This window comes from Mirounga leonina, unplaced genomic scaffold (genome assembly GCF_011800145.1).
Source record: "Mirounga leonina isolate KUSES-001 unplaced genomic scaffold, KU_Mleo_1.0 Mir_128, whole genome shotgun sequence".
In the NCBI taxonomy this organism is placed as follows: domain Eukaryota; kingdom Metazoa; phylum Chordata; class Mammalia; order Carnivora; family Phocidae; genus Mirounga; species Mirounga leonina.
In genome coordinates this window covers 29,246,212-29,263,327 of record NW_023270320.1, presented here as the reverse complement: position 1 = coordinate 29,263,327, position 17,116 = coordinate 29,246,212, and the positions used below count along the sequence as shown (strand labels likewise).

The 17,116-nt window shown below is 37.5% G+C and overlaps 1 pseudogene; it reads left to right on the top strand.

Moving 5' to 3' along the window:
* Window positions 1–410: 410 nt before the first annotated feature.
* Window positions 411–16,408, top strand: LOC118009815 (annotated as a pseudogene).
* The last annotated feature ends 708 nt before the right edge of the window (window positions 16,409–17,116 follow it).

Sequence of the window (17,116 nt, the reverse complement as noted above, 5' to 3'; positions counted from 1 at the left end):
GCAATAAGCCTGCCTGACATTTTCAACAGAGTGAGTCAACATTATCTTCACTATATTGGATAATAAACAAACCTACCTTTTTTTTTTTTTTTTTTTCCCCAAAGGGAGATTTTTATCTTCCAAATTTTTTTTTTTTTTTAAATGTTCTTGAGAAGATAATACGGACTGAAGGAAGCCTGTGCCTCAGCTTACAAGATAGGCAGAAATGTGAGACTCTTTAAGAACATCTCTTAGATGCAACCAGAAGAAAAATTTGGTAGGTCCGTGTAAGCACGGACTAAGAAAGGATGCTATGAAGAGGAAGAGGAGGTAACGGCTACAGTGGAGCTTTGGACTCTAGGTCCTGCTCCTCACTTACTGCTTTTCGCTCTCAGTGAGGAACAAGTCCATTCGGAAAATTTGCTGCAGCCATGGCTTTTAAAGACACCAGGAAGACACCCATGGGACCAGAGGTGGCGATTCACTGAATTAGAATTACTCTAACCAGCCCCAGTGTAATCTTTGGAGAAGGTATGTGCTGACTCCATCAGAAGCATAAAGGAAGGGGTGCCTGGGTGGCTCAGTTGGTTACGCGTCTGCCTTCAGCTCAGGTCATGATCCCGGAGACCCGCATCAGGCTCCCGGCCCAGTGAGGAGTCTGCTTCTCCCTCTCCCTCAGCTCCTTCCTCCATTTGTGCATGCTTTCTCTCTCTCTCTCAAATAAACAGATAAATGAATAAATAGAAAATCTTAAAAAAAAAAAAAAAAAGCATAAAGGAAAAGAATCTCAAAGTGAAAGGACCAGTTCAGATGCCTACCAAGACTCTGAGAATCACTAGAAGAAAAACTCCTTGTGGTGAAGGTTCTAAGACCTGGGATTGTTTCCAGATGCTCTACAAGCAACATGTTGATTTGCACAGTCCTTCTGAGATTAAGCAGATTACTTCCATCAGCACTGAGCCAGGAGTTGAGGTTGAAGTCACTGTTGCAGATGCTTTCAAATCAACCTTTTTAATAAATTATCAGTTGTTTAAAAAAAGAAAGGGGGCTATGAAAAGTGGACAGAGAAGAAAATTTTTTAGAACATAAAAATATGATTGAATTCTTTTTTAAAAAATGTGAAAGGGATGGAAAATAAAACTGGGAGAGTTTGTCAGAATGTAGAATATTTTTTAAAGCAACTTAAATATTAAACCATAAGAAATATGAGGATCAATCCAGTAAATTAAACCTTCAATGTATATAAGTTCCAGAAGGAAATGACAGAGATAGCAAAAGTACAAAAATTATCAAGGAAATAATACAAGAAAACTTTCCCAGAGCTAAAGATGTCTCAAATCCTCTTGCCAAATAGAATTAAACAAACCAACCAACAAACAAACAAAAAAACACCTCCCTGGCTGAAATGTGTAAAAGCGCAAGTTAAGCACAATTAAGATGACGTGCGGAATATAAGAATACAACAAAGCACCTGTAAATTTCAGGAAGAAGAAAAGCTATTCAAATAGTCATGGTCCAAACTTGAAGTACTTAAGATCAAATTTGAAAAGGAAGTTACTGGGTTTAAGAAAATATAATAAAATGGATATCAAACCTGAATGAAAATCTGACATAATAGAAACATAATGTTTCTTATCTTGACAAGAAAAATACAATTTTATACTTTTGAAAATAATGTATACATAATAAATACACCAATTAGTAAAACCATGCTAGTAATTGATAGTCCAAAAATGAGGGAACGTTTATTTTGAGTGGCTTCTAGAGAATCCATTGGAACCTTCTTCTTAGACTGGCTGATAGGCCATGACTATTTTATCCTAGAAAAGGACATGTCACCCTAACACTTTGTAGTGAACGATATTCTCATAGTCAAAATGGTATAAATGCTGCTAAGTGATTTTCAATAATTTGAATTAATTAATTTGTAAACAAATAATGTAACTATATGTTATCAACTATTACAATGTAAAATTATGTGCAGCTGAAACATGCTGCTGGGAGGAGAGGTGGAAGGAAAGTCAGGATCCCTAATTTCATCTTGCACCGTCTTAGCTTGATTACTTAACACAGAGTTTTAAGAATATATATATATATATATATATATATATATATATATATACCCACACACACACATATATATCCATATATGTATATATATATATATATATATATATTTTTTTTTTTTTTTTTTAATTTGAGAGTGAGAGAGAGCATGAGAGAGAGAGTAGCAGGAGGGAGTGGCAGGCAGAGGGAGTAGCAGGCTCCCTGCTCAGGACTCCATCCCAGGACCCTGGGATCCTGACCCCAGCCAAAGGCAGACACCCAACCAACTGAGCCACCCAGGCACCCTGAATTTTAAGTATATCATGAAAAGTTCAACAGTAAACACTAAAGGAGTTATAAATAGCAACATAAAATGAGTGGGCAGTAGGGCAGAAGAGAAAAAAATCAGCTAATTCTCACCTATCATAGCAGAAATAGATATATGGAGATATATATACACACATACATACACACAGTGATTAATATTAATGAATCAAGAAATTATCCAGAGATACTGAAGTAACTATCAAAGGAAATAGAAGCAAAAACAGTTGAAAGTAGTTGCCTCTGGGAAGCAGCACTGGGGATGGGTAAGGATGCAGCTGGGACCATTATTTTTTATTATACTTCTGTACTATTATTATTAAAATTCCTATGTGTAACAATATATTAGCATTATAAAATTATTCATTCTATATAAAATTTTTTAAAAGGCAGGCAATCTTAATTATAGCATTTCCCTTATGTGTTGGAATGAGGTCATGCCTTAAAACTCAGAATCCTAAAAACCTAGAAATGTTTAAAACTATATATTTTAATTTAAATATCATTTTACTGGTTGAAAAAAATACTTTACTTAAAAGAGTGGATGTGTAGCTCATAATATGTGAACTGTTATACTCTGAGTCATCTAATACATTTCTTAAATAGTAATAATAATTTAGAATTTATTTTCTGAAATGAACTTTTGGCTCATACACTTTTCTCTACTAGTAAGTAATAAGATGTTTTTACTTAACCTTTTAATAGATATAATTTTATAAGTATCTACTGAGAACATAAGCCTGATTTTACATTTCTACATCGCCTTCCAAGAATACATGCTTATCTTTCTTTTTTTTTTTTTTTTTGAAACTTTATTTCCGCCTGCTAGTTTCAGCAAGTTTTATAATGGGGATGTTCAGACTAATCCAAAGGGCAATTTACATTTAACCTTTTTGAATGGAATTCCCTAAGCAGGATGTCTCTGCAGCTCATTTACAATTCTTACTATAGACAACAGACTACAGTTTGTCTCCAGGATTGGCTTTATGAATTGTAACCACAGGAGTAGACAGTAAAGGTTTTGCATTCGTTGCATCTTGGCAAAGGGAGTATACCTCAAGCAGCTTTCCCTGGAGTCCAGTCAAATAGAATCAGGGGTGAGGAAATTACTGACCTTTTTCTACTGAGCTGCCATGAACCTCATGCAAAGAGGCCCTTTGCTGAGGAAGAGGGGAAAAATGACTTGAGTTTCTTTCCCTGATCTATAAAGAAGTCTCTGTCTCTGTCGATTTTTCTTGAGCTTGAGCTCTCGCACTCTCTGTCTGTCTCTGTCTCTCTCTCTCCCTTGGCTCTCTCTCTATGTATATATCATTGATTGAACATATTGGGGATAACTCGAAGTCAGTATTCTTGAAAAATCCTGGTGTGACCGATTGAACGGCTGGGGCACTAGTCTATAGCATTTACATAGCATCCCCCCAAATCCTATTGCTGGAGCAATGTTGCCTATTTCTCAGAGGACTTACTTACTACTTGGACTAAAAATGAACTAGAGGAAAGCAAATGAATCTATGAGATCTTGAGGTAATTACAGCAAACATTTAATGGAATAAAGGATAAATGCAGCTGGGCATAGTCCTTGGAACCACAGTAAAACAAATGTTAATAAAACATGATACTTTGAGGCATTAGGCCATTAATTCCAGTAGATGATTAATGGAGGATGTTTTTTAGTGTCAACATTAAAATTTGATCTTCATTTTTAGCATCTTCAGAAATAGAAAGCTGAGGCATAGACCTTCTTTATCAGAGAAATATTTCATTTGAGAAATGCTTTTACCTATTCTATGCAATTTCTTAAAACTCTTCTCTAAACTGTGAACATTTAATATTCCATAATTCCAAATAAGAATACTGAGGTCAGACTAGAATCTTAAACACTATATAGAGATTTTACCTGTTCATTTTTTTGAAGAAATTTACCAGTAGTCCTACTATTATCTATATATCTATCTATGTATATATATCTACACATACACACACCTATATGTTTGATTTCACACCCAGCTTGAATTTTAAAGACATTTTTCTCAATTTGACTTTCAAATTCTAGGAAACTTGGGGTAAGATAACAATTTTCAAATGAAAATATCATAGAAAAAGCTAATGTGTGTGAATATGCATCACAGAGTCATTGATTTATAGTAGGTACTTACTAAACATTATTTTCAAATTTCAGTTAAGAGGAAGAAATTTTCATTTCAGGGCTCGGCTTAACTAAGGAGATAGTTTGTGCAGGTTTAGACTGATTTCTTGAAGTAGGTGGAGTGAATATTAATCTTTTCCAGACATGGGTATCACTAAAAGAAGGTATGGAGAATGATAGAAATACAATTTTTTCTCAGAAAAGTACTTTAATTCTATGCTCTCCCATGCCTGTGAAAATAATCTCTCACTTAGTAATTGATAGCCCCCACCCACATATGAAGAGAATCAAGAACTATTCACATATATTACCTTGACTACCATAAAAAAAAAATGGAGTATTCTGCTATTAGCATGAGTAACCTCATTTTTCTGTAATCAACCAAAAAAAGAAAAAAAAAAAAAAAACTTCACCCTCAGAATTAACTGAAAGATTTTCATTTCACTTCCTAACAAAACGATGCCAAGCTAATAGCCAAAATCCCCAGAGAGCTGTATACCAGCCAGCTTCTCAGTTCAAAAATAATAGCATTATGATTAAAACACTAGTTTTGGGGCGCCTCTTGGACTCTTGATTTCGGCTCAGGTCATGATCACAGGGTTCTGAGATCGAGCCCCACATCGGGCTCTGCACTAAGTGGGGAGTCTGTTTCTCCCTCTGTCCCTCCCTCTGCTAGTGCTCTCTCTCTCTCTCAAATAAATAAATAAAATCTTTAAAAACAAACAACCAAACAAGGACAAACACCAGTTTCTATGTCCCACATAGTATCTGATGATCCATACATCGGTGTATGCAGGAAGATAGCCCTTCAAAGATACCAGAATCTCTCTTTTCTATCTATATACCTGTCTAAAACCAACAGAGGGAAACCCTTCATCAAGTTCTTTTTGAAATGTTAAGAGTCAGAAAACTATTCTAAGAAAACCACATTGGGTAATTTGTGCCTCAGAGGAAAGCTTCCCGGGATGAGTGAATAGGAAAAGCAGGCTTAGTTGAAACAGGTCTCTCAGAAACTTTTTTCTTATATTTAACCGTGTCACATAAAGCTGCTTCAGAACCCATGACTACATCCTTTTTACCTCTCTAGAAGACACATTCCACAATCTAATTGCTGCTTCTAACAGAAAGCGTCCCTTTAAAGTCACTTGTAAGTAATAATCACATCTGTTCTTAGTTCTTTTTTTTTAAATTTATTTTATTCATTTATTTGAGAGAGAGAGAGAGAGAGAATGAGAGACAGAGAGCATGAGAGGGAGGAGGGTCAGAGGGAGAAGCAGACTCCCTGCCGAGCAGGGAGCCCGACGTGGGACTCGATCCCGGGACTCCAGGATCATGACCTGAGCCGAAGGCAGTCGCCCAACCAACTGAGCCACCCAGGCGCCCCTGTTCTTAGTTCTTATCAGTTGAATTTGAACATTGTGTTATTTTCTGCCTTCTCATGAAGCTAAACCATCCACTGTGCCTTCTTGTCCAAAAAGCTACTCGAAGTAATGCAGAGATCATGAATTTACTGAGTTTATTAAAACATCCAGTTTTACATAGGGAAAATCCTATTCATTCTCCAGAATAGCCAAGGCCAAAAAAGGATGGCATGATTCAGCCCTCGGGACTGGGCAGTTGTCCAGGTGTGAGCGTTGCCGAAGCCTTTTTAAAAATCCTCTTTTAAATTCAATTTTAATGGAACAAACTGCCAGAGAAGTGCCAAGAAAATTGTTTCTTAACATTTGCCTGCAGGATCATGACCCCTAATGTCTTTACCAGGCTGATAACTTCTGGGCAGCGGAATAAGCCTGCATTCATGAAATCTCTTAGGAGATGCACTGCTGGAGGGGAGGGACAGTGATGTCATTTGAGAACTGACACCGATGAATGCCGTTAGCTTGTGAATTATTCCAAGTCCATTATGACACCTTTGTTAGCTAATGTGCTTCACCAGCAAAGGTAACAGTTGCATTTTGAATAGATTTGGGCAGACAGAAAAAACAAGCTGCCATGCACCCCAATTTCCTGTTATACTATTCATACAATTTGTTTCGCGCTCTCTCTCTCTGGGAAATCCATCTCTGTCAGTGTAAGTTACCATATCATTCATTTGCTTTTTGTTTCCCCTCATTAAGCTACAGAGATTTCATACTCTGGCTCCCCACCTCCCCCATTTCTTTTTAGACACAAAACTATACTTGAATAAGACACAGACATCTTTATAAAATTATGTCATGGGGTGGAGGATGATTTTGTTATCGTAATAACAAACTTTTTCAAACATTTAATTAGTTTTTGTGATGATGAAAGATTTCACTGATTTTCCCCTCAAGGCATTTTAGCTATTGTTCTGGGATATTTTCAGGCCTAGGGTTTGGTGATAGTGGTCTTCCAAATTTGCGTATGAAGGTTTCAACTGTTTCAAAGTGTCAGTGTTGGGGCACCTGGGTGGTTTATTCAGCTAAGCATCTGCCTTCGGCTGAGATCATGATCCCAGGGTCCTGAGATTGAGTCCCGCATCCCACATCGCATCAGGGTCTCTGCTCAGCGGGGAGTCTGCTTCTCCTTCTGCCCCCGCCCCCCCGCTTGTGCTCTCTCTCTCTCTCTCCCTCTGTCTCTCTCTTAAATGAATAAATACAATCTTAAAAAAAAAAAAGTGTCAGCATTTGAGTTCTTTCCCTAATTTCATGTTGAGCACATAAGTTGAGTTGCTTCTATAAGACTGTGTCAAGTGAAAGGAATCTATGGGAATGGATGCAATCCACTGAAAGCCTGGCCACTGCATTAGGGTCTTAGCTTTTTTGCAGTGCTTGTCATCTGGTGACTTTTTGGGATTTCCATTCCCACCAAACTTCTGAGAATCTCCCAGGTAGCTCTGTCTCTGAATCCAGAGGTGGAGAGGTAGTGCAGTTCAGAATACCCTCGGTGCCTCTCTTCTTCTACTATCTTTGAATTGTATTGCTGTGAGGTGTTGCCAATTTAATTCACCACACTTCTTAAAATCAGCCCTTTTTCTCATCAGTGATCTGGTGAGTGAGTTCCTCTTTTCTGAGGGACTGCTCCAACACAATGCAACATTTCACTTCTTGGTTTTGTTTTTTTGTGGGTTTTTGTGTGTGTGTTTGTTTTTTTTTCTAAATCTGCCCCCTACAATTAAGACATCCTGTCATCTGGATGACATGACTCCATCTGTTTTACCAGCCCTTTCTGTTTTAATTTTTTTAATTTAAATGACTGACTTCGGGTTCCTGAATAATCTGCAACAGAAATAACACCTTGGGATCTGTCCCTCTTCACCCTTTTCCACTCAGTCCTAATTACCTGGGGTCCACAGTGGATTGATGCTCATTGCAGACGTGCATGGAGTATCAGGCAGGACGTGGGAGATCTTCTGTTTCCCTTTTTGTGTTGCTGTAGTACAAAAGAATGTGTTCAACTTTGGGGCTCCTTTCTCTGGAGAAGATGAAAACTGGAGGGGTTGATTATTTTCTACCCTAGGTTTGGGTTTAGGAAGATGAGGCATTTCTCATTTCTAGCAATAGACCTGGGTTTTCAACCCGTACTTGTCTTCCCTCAGCCAAGCACACACAGAATGTGCAGTCAGCAGTGGGAGATAACGGGGATTCTGGGAATAAGAGCAATTTGCCTCATCTGGCCTTGAGTAGTGGAAGCACCATGGTGTCTCATTAAAAGGTCTTCTCCTCTCCTTCGGGTTTCTTCCAATAGTGCAGAGGCAGATTGGCCGTATTAGCATTGCTCTTCTGCTCGTGGCTGGTGTAAACAGATCTTAACTTGATATACATGTGCACTGCTTCTCTGTTAGTTGTCATTTCCAGAGTGGTTGCAGCCGTTCCCAAGGCTGCTACAAAACACCTTTTAACCAAGAATACTGCTGCTTCCCTGCTGTAAGCAACTGTGGATGGCTATGTGATTCATCAGCTGTATTCAGACACTGTAGATACATAGAGTAAAACATGAATGCTTCTTTCCTTTGATTCCATTAGGGGATGTAGCACCAACTCACAGCTGGAAACAAATTAAAGTCGTTTTTTCGATAATACAATGGAAGTGGTTTCCAAGTAAAGATCCTCTTCAAATTATTCACGATGTTTTTCATTCTAGGAGTATGTGTCTTTATTTGCTAAATTAGACTGGTTTGCATTTAAATGTTGATAACAAAGAGAGTTGTTGCATTATGCAGGCTGGGCAAGGTGATGCGTTTGGGTAGTGTTACGTGCACACCTGCCTTGGTGGATGACTCTCCACGTGTCTGTCAGTTCTTCAATCACCCTCCTTTCGTCCTGAATTACAAATACATTTTCAAGTCATGATGATGATTCCTTTAACAATTATTTATTTACAAAGATTTAAATTTACATTAGTCTCTTTTTGCGCCTGTGTATGCATTCTGCAATGCTTTTGTTTCCTCCTGTATATGTCAAATTTCTGTAATTAACTGTGATTCTTTCACCACATATTTTTGAAATACCATCAGGTAAGGCAAGCACTTCTTTCCCCCAGGAGCTTTTTTTTTTCTTCTTCTTCTTCTTTCAATTAGAATGAAACGGTAACACCAGCACCAAGGTAAGACCCATGGTGCCTTGGGTTTCTTTTGAGTGTTTTGAGTATTTCACTGGCATTTGATGACACAAAACATAAATATAGACCTCATATGTCCTTTAGATCTGTCATGCATTTGCCTTTTTCCTAGTGGCTTAAATCTTTGCTTACGTAAGAGAGTATGGAAGCTATTGAGAAAGTAGTTTACCTAAAATTAACCATGAAAATAAGCCAGCTGAAAAAACACCCAGACACAAATTGGAGCACCCGTTTCCCTCCCACACCCTCTACCCTTCACTGGTGTGGACCTCAATGCTGAGAGTCAACCTGGGCTCAGGTATTTCTAACTGGGACCTGGGTGGTGGTTAATGCACACGTAATTGCTTTCCTTCATCCGTAGACATGCTTATTGAGCTCTCATATTCAATGTGTCTTGCCAAGGCTGAACATTTGGTGGGTGTCTGTGGGCTTCCAGTGCACTTTTCACCTCATTTGTATAGTTCTCTGCTGACCACTTTGTTCCTCCATCCCATCTCTATCGCATAGGGATGCACTCTTTGAAATTATAATATTCTATTAAGAGGTTGAAATATATCGTATCAGGGATCATGGATTCAGGTTCCAAACATCTCATGCTTAGATTCTTAGTTCCTAAGAAAGGGGACAAAGACTCACATTGCCATCGTTGCTATGATTTCTATTAGCTAAGTTTAAAAGTACTTCATTGTGTTTTGATTAAGAAAATAAATCACATGTAAAACATAGTTTTTATTTTTTATGTTGACTTTTCGTTTTTGAATTAGACGTATTTCATTAAGTCAGTAATAACCATATGTTGTATGTCATCTCACAGTCTAGGGGAATGATAGGTGGCCAGTACTGGTGTTCACATCTCATTATTCTTTGGCTCCAAAATCAAACAGGGCAATAGCTAAAACTCTCACATGATGGTTGATCAGTGACCCAATAAAATGAGCTGCTGAAAACATAATTCCTGTCCATAGGGGCTCTGTGTATAATTCATGATGTGAATGATTATAAACAGTATCCTTGCTGACAGTGTCACACAGGAGGCTAGCAGTTAATGGTCCATGGAGATTTAACTACCCGTATTCCCAAAGGTGCTCCTTATAGGGCAAACATGAGACTCAGTAATGGAAAGCATTAGGAACTTGCATTTCCATCACTTCTCTGCCTATTACGGGAGCAAGTAAACTTATGTTATGAATCCTACCTCTGTATTCATACACCGTATCTTTTTTCTCAATTTTGTGATAGTAGGTGTGTTTATAACAGTGACTAAAACACATGTTTTGTTTGCATTGAGTCATAGAATGCTTGCCCTTCACCTATCATATCTATAAATGGAGAGGCGACTGAAAGATGCAGCTGATCTATTTGTTAATAACAGTTATAATGCCTAACCATAGAGAATATGTATTTGACACTCTTTACTTTTTAAGTGCCTTTCGGTACGGTTTTAAGTATCTCATGTTTTTAAGTATTTCACAACAATTTTATGTGGTTGATATTAAAAATATTTTGTATGGGAGAAAACTGTGATCATTAGAACCAAAAACCACGTCAGGTCTGGACAGATGAATTGAAACTAACAAGATAAGTTTAAGAGTGGACAAAAGTGGTGGGTTTGCATCGAAAGCCCTACAATTAGCTTTTTCAAAGGCAGCTACAACAGCACAGTTTTTGGAGTGAATAAATTGTGCGCTAAGCTTCCTCATTCTTACCAACATGTCCAACAGAGAGCAGTCACAGACTTTTATCGTCTCCTATGTCCTACGCACTCCTTTGGTTTAGGGGCTGCAGCAGCAAATGCAATAGATGGGTCATTGCCTTCAAAGATCTAACATCCTAATGGAAGGAAACAGATATTAAACTTGTTGGCAAATATGTAAAATAAGATGGTGGTAGGTACTATGAATAAACTATCATCGGGCCATGTACTAGATTGGCTGGGGCATGGGGATAGTTGTCTGCTTCAGTCCAGGATAATCTGAGAGGCGCCATTTGTGCTGGGCTATGAATGGTAAGATCTGGGGAAAACATGCAGGAAAGTGTTGTTAGAAAGTAGAAAGAATAACATGGGCAGTAGCCCCAAGATAAGAACAAATCTCAGCTGCTGACAGGAAGGAAGGAAGGTGGCCGGAAAATAGTGAGCAAGGGGAAAAGGAATGAGATGAACTGAGGAAACAGGCAGAGTTTGGTTCCTCTTGGCACCAACTAGACAGAATAGTTGAATAGCTTTTGGGTGTCTGATCATGGATTCTTAATACTTTTTAATACCTCTGAGCCAAGTTTTATAAGAGCCCTAGATGCCTAATTAGCTCAAAATAGAATTAATTTTAATTCATCTAAATATCTAAAAGTAAGTATTATTTATTTTAGTAGTTCATTGCCGCAAACCATAAAATTAAGAGATAAAAATGGCAATTGGATATAGGATTCTAAATGATTTGAGACTTGTCCGATTGCTATGTGTATTTGCAATTTGCTGAGAAAAGGACAGTTATCAAAATATCAGAATATCACTTCTGTTAACATTATTTCTGTGTTTCTAATCAACAACGCATTAGCATGTTGAAATAGTTTGTTGAATTTTATATGAAGCAATTGATTGGCTTTGCTAGACATAAGGACATTTATTTTGAATATCGTTCGATCATGTCCTTTATCACAAGTCTCAAATCCGTCATGTTTCTTAGGGTATTAATGTAACAATGTCAGCTGGGATTGAAGTTGAGAAAAATTACCTGAGGGCATTTTTGTTTTGTGCTTAAATTTTATTTTGTCATTTATTCTTATTAGCAATCATTAAGCAATTTAATAATTATAAGCTCCATTAACATTTTAATGAGTCTAGTGGCCATTGCTAAGTGTAATTAGATTAGTTTTATTGTATGATATTTTGAAGCTGTGATTAAATTAAATTTTACTGTGCTTAGAAGAATAAGCCTATGGAGAGATTGCTATTCACCAAACATCTTATTAACTTATAAGGTACTGATAAAATAGACGTTCATAGAGACAGGAGAAAAATATAATTCCCTATTGAGTCTATTCACAAGATAAAACTTTAATCATTTTAGTTTGGAATCAATCTAATCATGACAGCGTAATTTTATTTAAAATATTTTTTTTGGAAAGAGATGGAGAAAAGGGAAGAAGAGATAGCTTCTTTTGGTAATGTTCTGATCCTCTCATGGTTTCTGCAGTTAGAATCTATAGGGACGGATTGGATCAAGTCCGACAAGATAATGACGTAGAGTAGATACACGCAAATCAGTGTTGAATTCTTTTGTACCAAACAAGATTTCATATTATATTCATTGATTAACTTGGAAATTTGTTGTAGAAATGGAAAAGTCAGTTGATTTAACAAGCATTCACCTAAATACATATTAAAGGTATCAAAAAATGCAAGCCAATGGCGATTTTCACTATGCTCACTACTGTTTTTTATTGGAATCCACAGTCTGAAACCTCACTTTTTTTTCTGTCAGTGAAACCTCCTTAGAAGCTACCTGATTATATATGAACTGGAAGGTGATCACACATTACACATTCCTTCTGCCAGTCTTTGGTCTTGCATGAATTTGGAGATTTGATTCTTTATTGCTACTGCTGTTAGATAAATTCTGAAATGCTCTCAAGAGTAAAATGAGATAGTCTTATTTTCTGATGAATTGCCTTACATAGATTGCAATTAAGCATTTTACAGGATAGTAATTTGTATAGCATGTACAGCACATGTTTACTTAAGGGAATTAAGTGGGTTTGCTGTAATTATTAGATTCTATTGATTGTATTCCATTATGTTAATGTTGCCAAAATAAGCATATCAAGCAATTCTATGCCCTGCAATATTTCAGAAGCCTCAGGGATATTTCTTGAACATATTTGGGATGCCACTGAAACATTTTATCATTAAATTTATGCTTTCCACTGGGCGCCTGGGTGGCTCAGTCGTTAAGCATCTGCCTTCGGCTCAGGTCATGATCCCAGGGTCCTGGGATCGAGTCCCACATCGGGCTCCCTGCTCGGTGGGAAGCCTGCTTCTCCCTCTCCCACTCCCCGTGCTTGTGTTCCTGTTCTCGCTGTCTCTCTCTCTGTCAAATAAATAAATAAAAATCTTTAAATAAAAAATTAAAAAAAGGGGCGCCTGGGTGGCTCAGTCGGTTAAGCGACTGCCTTCGGCTCAGGTCATGATCCCGGAGTCCCGGGATCGAGTCCCGCATCGGGCTCCCTGCTCGGCAGGGAGTCTGCTTCTCCCTCTGACCCTCCCCCCTCTCGTGTGCTCTCTCTCTCTCATTCTCTCAAATAAATGAATAAATAAAATCTTTAAAAAAAAATTATTCTTTCCACTTTATTCCTCTTTTTGTAATCAAAAGGTATGGAACACTACATCAAAAACTAATGATGTAATGTATGGTGATTAACATAACATAATAAAATTTTAAAAAAGGTACGTGATATACAATGTGTATTTAAAAAAAAACCTGAGTATTAAGAAAGACTATTATTATATTATCATCATATATGTCATATACCAGTGATCAAAAATGGAAAATTAACTCTATCTTGTTTTTTTCTTTTTCTTTTCTTTCTTCTTCTTTTTTTTTGATGTTCAATCCTGACCTACATTCTTTTCTAACTGAACTGACACACTTTTGGAAGTTTTAAAACACAGCTCTAAAAAAATTATGAACAACCCAACACTTTTCTTTACATTTCTGGAAACAAAGCAAAGCAAAACTTACTGTTTCATAAGGGGACTTTCATAGCATCAACAAAAGAAACGTTTCTTTTTTGATGCCCTTTCTATTAAAGATTTTAAATTTCCAATTGGAGAATTTAGTAAATATCCTGTTCCAGATGAAAGAAGGGTTCACTTTGACTGTTACTATCACTGCATTTATTTTTGTTATATTCCATTTGTCATTCTGTATCTCCGTTCTTGCCCTAGATAATCACAGCCCTTTTGGTGGTTTTGAATACTTCCTGGGGGCGGGGGAGTGGGGGGAGTCTCAGATTTTTGTACTTGTCAACTTGCTATCTCCACTGGAATGTCTCATAGATATTTCAAACTTAACCTGTTTGATTTCTTCCCCTTCCCCAGTTAAGTGGCATTACTACCTGGGCAGTTTCTCAAACCAGAAATCTTGGTGTCCTATTGATTACTTTCTTTCCTCTCCGGAACAAGTCCATCATGCATTTAACTCCTGTTCAATGTCTATTTCAAATCCACAATATCTGTTCCCCCCACTGACACCACCATCTTAGGTGATCTGGGGCAGTGGACTTTCTAATTGATTCCTCCACTGCAAACCTTCCCCAGTTACACCCCGTTATCTATTCAACAATCAAAGCTATCATTCAACTTTTAAAAATGTTTATCTAGCTATGGTGCTTCTCTAATGAAATCTCCCTTGGTGTTTTCCTGTTGCATAGAGAGTAACGTATTTGTTTATAATTAAATGTGCTTTTTCCTCACTCTCTAGCTTATAAGTTCCAAGAGGGCAGGGCCTTTATCGGTAAGGTTACCCCTGAATCCTTAGTACCTACTGTATTGCCTGGTAAACAATAAATAGGAATCCCTGTCTCTCCTTGCCTGATTATAAGACTAGTGTATTTTCATTCTTTAAAATCTGAGTTTTTAGGTAGGCTTTCTCCAGTACTCCTATTTGGAATAACCTTCCCTCCAAAAAGTACGTGACCTTCTCCCATAGTACGGCGTTTAATCTGATCATTACAAGTCACACCCTGGACCGGTTGGTTGGCTGTCTCCCTAAGTAGAGGAGATACCCCATTAGGGCAGGGACCTCCATTCATTCTGCTCATCCGGGTCTGACAAGTAGTCGGCATATAACAAATACTGTTAAATGAAAGATTACCAACTCACACGCAGCAGGGTCTTTTTATATTTTATTCCTTCTCATTTAATGGATAGGCGTTTTACTGGGTATGACATAGATTTGTGCTTCCCCTAGAAAATTTCATGTTTCCTCTGTAAAATTTAATTTCAGGTTTCCAAAAAGTAATCTTGTTGACCTTTTCGTGTTTTTTAAAGACAAGTGTTGAAATCTCTCTCTTGATGTGTTCCTTTAAAATCCTCATATTTTAAAACCTCTGAGATACTACGGTTTTGAAGAGTAATAGTACTAACAGGTTATATCTTGGGGTTCTGTTACGTGTCAAGTATTGTTATAAGTGATTTTTGTTTTTTTTTAACTTCTAATCTTCAAAAATACTTTGTGGTATATAATATTATTATCAGCTTTACTTAGTAAACGAGGAGGGGGAAAATCACAGTTTGTTAAATAATTTTTCTAGGTGTATCCTGCCAGAAATTGGCAGGCTTGGTACTCAAACCCAGATAGGGGCTCTAGAGCCTGCATTTGTATTTATTAATTACACTTCCTGAAGGAATACTGCCCTGATTAGACAAATTCTGTTTTTGAAAATTACAGACTATTTGATTTTCAAATCCTTGAACCAAAACACCTGATGTACTTCTTTGATTAAAGTACATAGTCTCATCATTAAGTTCCTTCTTAAAGAGAATTCAGCATTTTAATGTAATGCAAACAAGGATAACTAAAAAAAAATTAAGGAACAAACATCTCAAGATATTAAGGTCAACTGTGTATTTATGATATGCTCTGTCATGGTTTACGCTTTAGTTGGGACAGTTTATTTTCTTCTATAAAGGAGACGAGGTCAAGTATAGCAGTCAAAGTTATATATGGCCATTCATTGATTTACATTTAAGTTAACGTAATTATGTAGCGGCTGGAAGAGATGGAAAAGAGAGCTTGGCCGAGCAGTCTCGACAGCCTATGCAACAACTTCTGAAGTGCATTCTATTCATTGCTCATAGCTCTGTTCCTTGGCATTTGTGTTTGGTCACACCACAGAGCTCAAGGTTAATGCCCAGTGGACAGGTCCGAAGGTACGTTTGCTGCCATCATTATAAACATTCTTCCTTATAAGGCACAGAACAGATGAAAGTTCCACCTTGCCTTTGCCCAAGAGCCCTTAGGAAGATGGAAAAGGGTGAATCAGTCCCTTGTTTGCAAAAAATGTGACATTAATCATCCAACATCGTGAACCACCAGACAGGTGTCATTTGTTTTTTTAAAGTTATGCTATGTTGTTTGTGGAGCTGCATAAATCTTCAGGTTCTTTTTAAAATAGTCTCCACAGGTACAGCAAATGGGAAGTGAATCTGTCATTCTTGAAAATGTTAAAGATCAGCAAGTGCAGAGTTACTGTAGAGCTGACCTTCCTCCTTCATTACTGACTGCCAGAGCTATAAGTGGAGAAGAGATTGAAGATGTAAAGACAATAGAGTGAACCTCATATCATGTCTGGAAAGGGTCACGCTGATGAACCACAGCATTTATTTAGGGATTTTTCCAGCAGTGTGTTCAGGAGGACCAAATAATGCAGTTTTTCTGATCTTTTGTGTAAAGGCGTATATTGAGATGTCACTTTCTGGGTTATTTGTTATACAGTAGTGCTTCGGCGGTGGAGAAAAGCACCCTTAATAAATGAGGAGAGAAGAAGTTCCAGAGAAGAAAGGCTGACTCAGTTGGCCATTATTTGTTTTAATCACCCTATGATTTCAGGAAAGCTCTCAAGTAGCCTTGGTTCAAGTCCAGGGCACACAACTGTCATTCGGACAACAGCAAGTATTCCAAATGTTGTCACTAAATGTGGTGACAGGGTTTCAACTGTTTGTTTAAAGTGATACTAAATTTGAATATAATGTTAAGTTAGAAGGAAGAGAAATTGAAAGATGGGTTCTCAGAGTAATCCCTTTAAAGGATGCGTAAATTAGACTGGTTATGTGAAAAGCATGCCGTGGGGCCTTTTAGTGTATTTGCACAGCTTTCTGGATAGATCTGATTCCTTTTTTGTAACGCTAAAGTACACAAATGTAAACTAGAACTTGCTTATCTTATTACAAGATAAAAATAGTCAAATCTGTATTTCCATGGAGATCCAGAGCCTGGCTACCCATTCCTTATAGAATAGTTATCGGTGGCAGCCAAGACCATC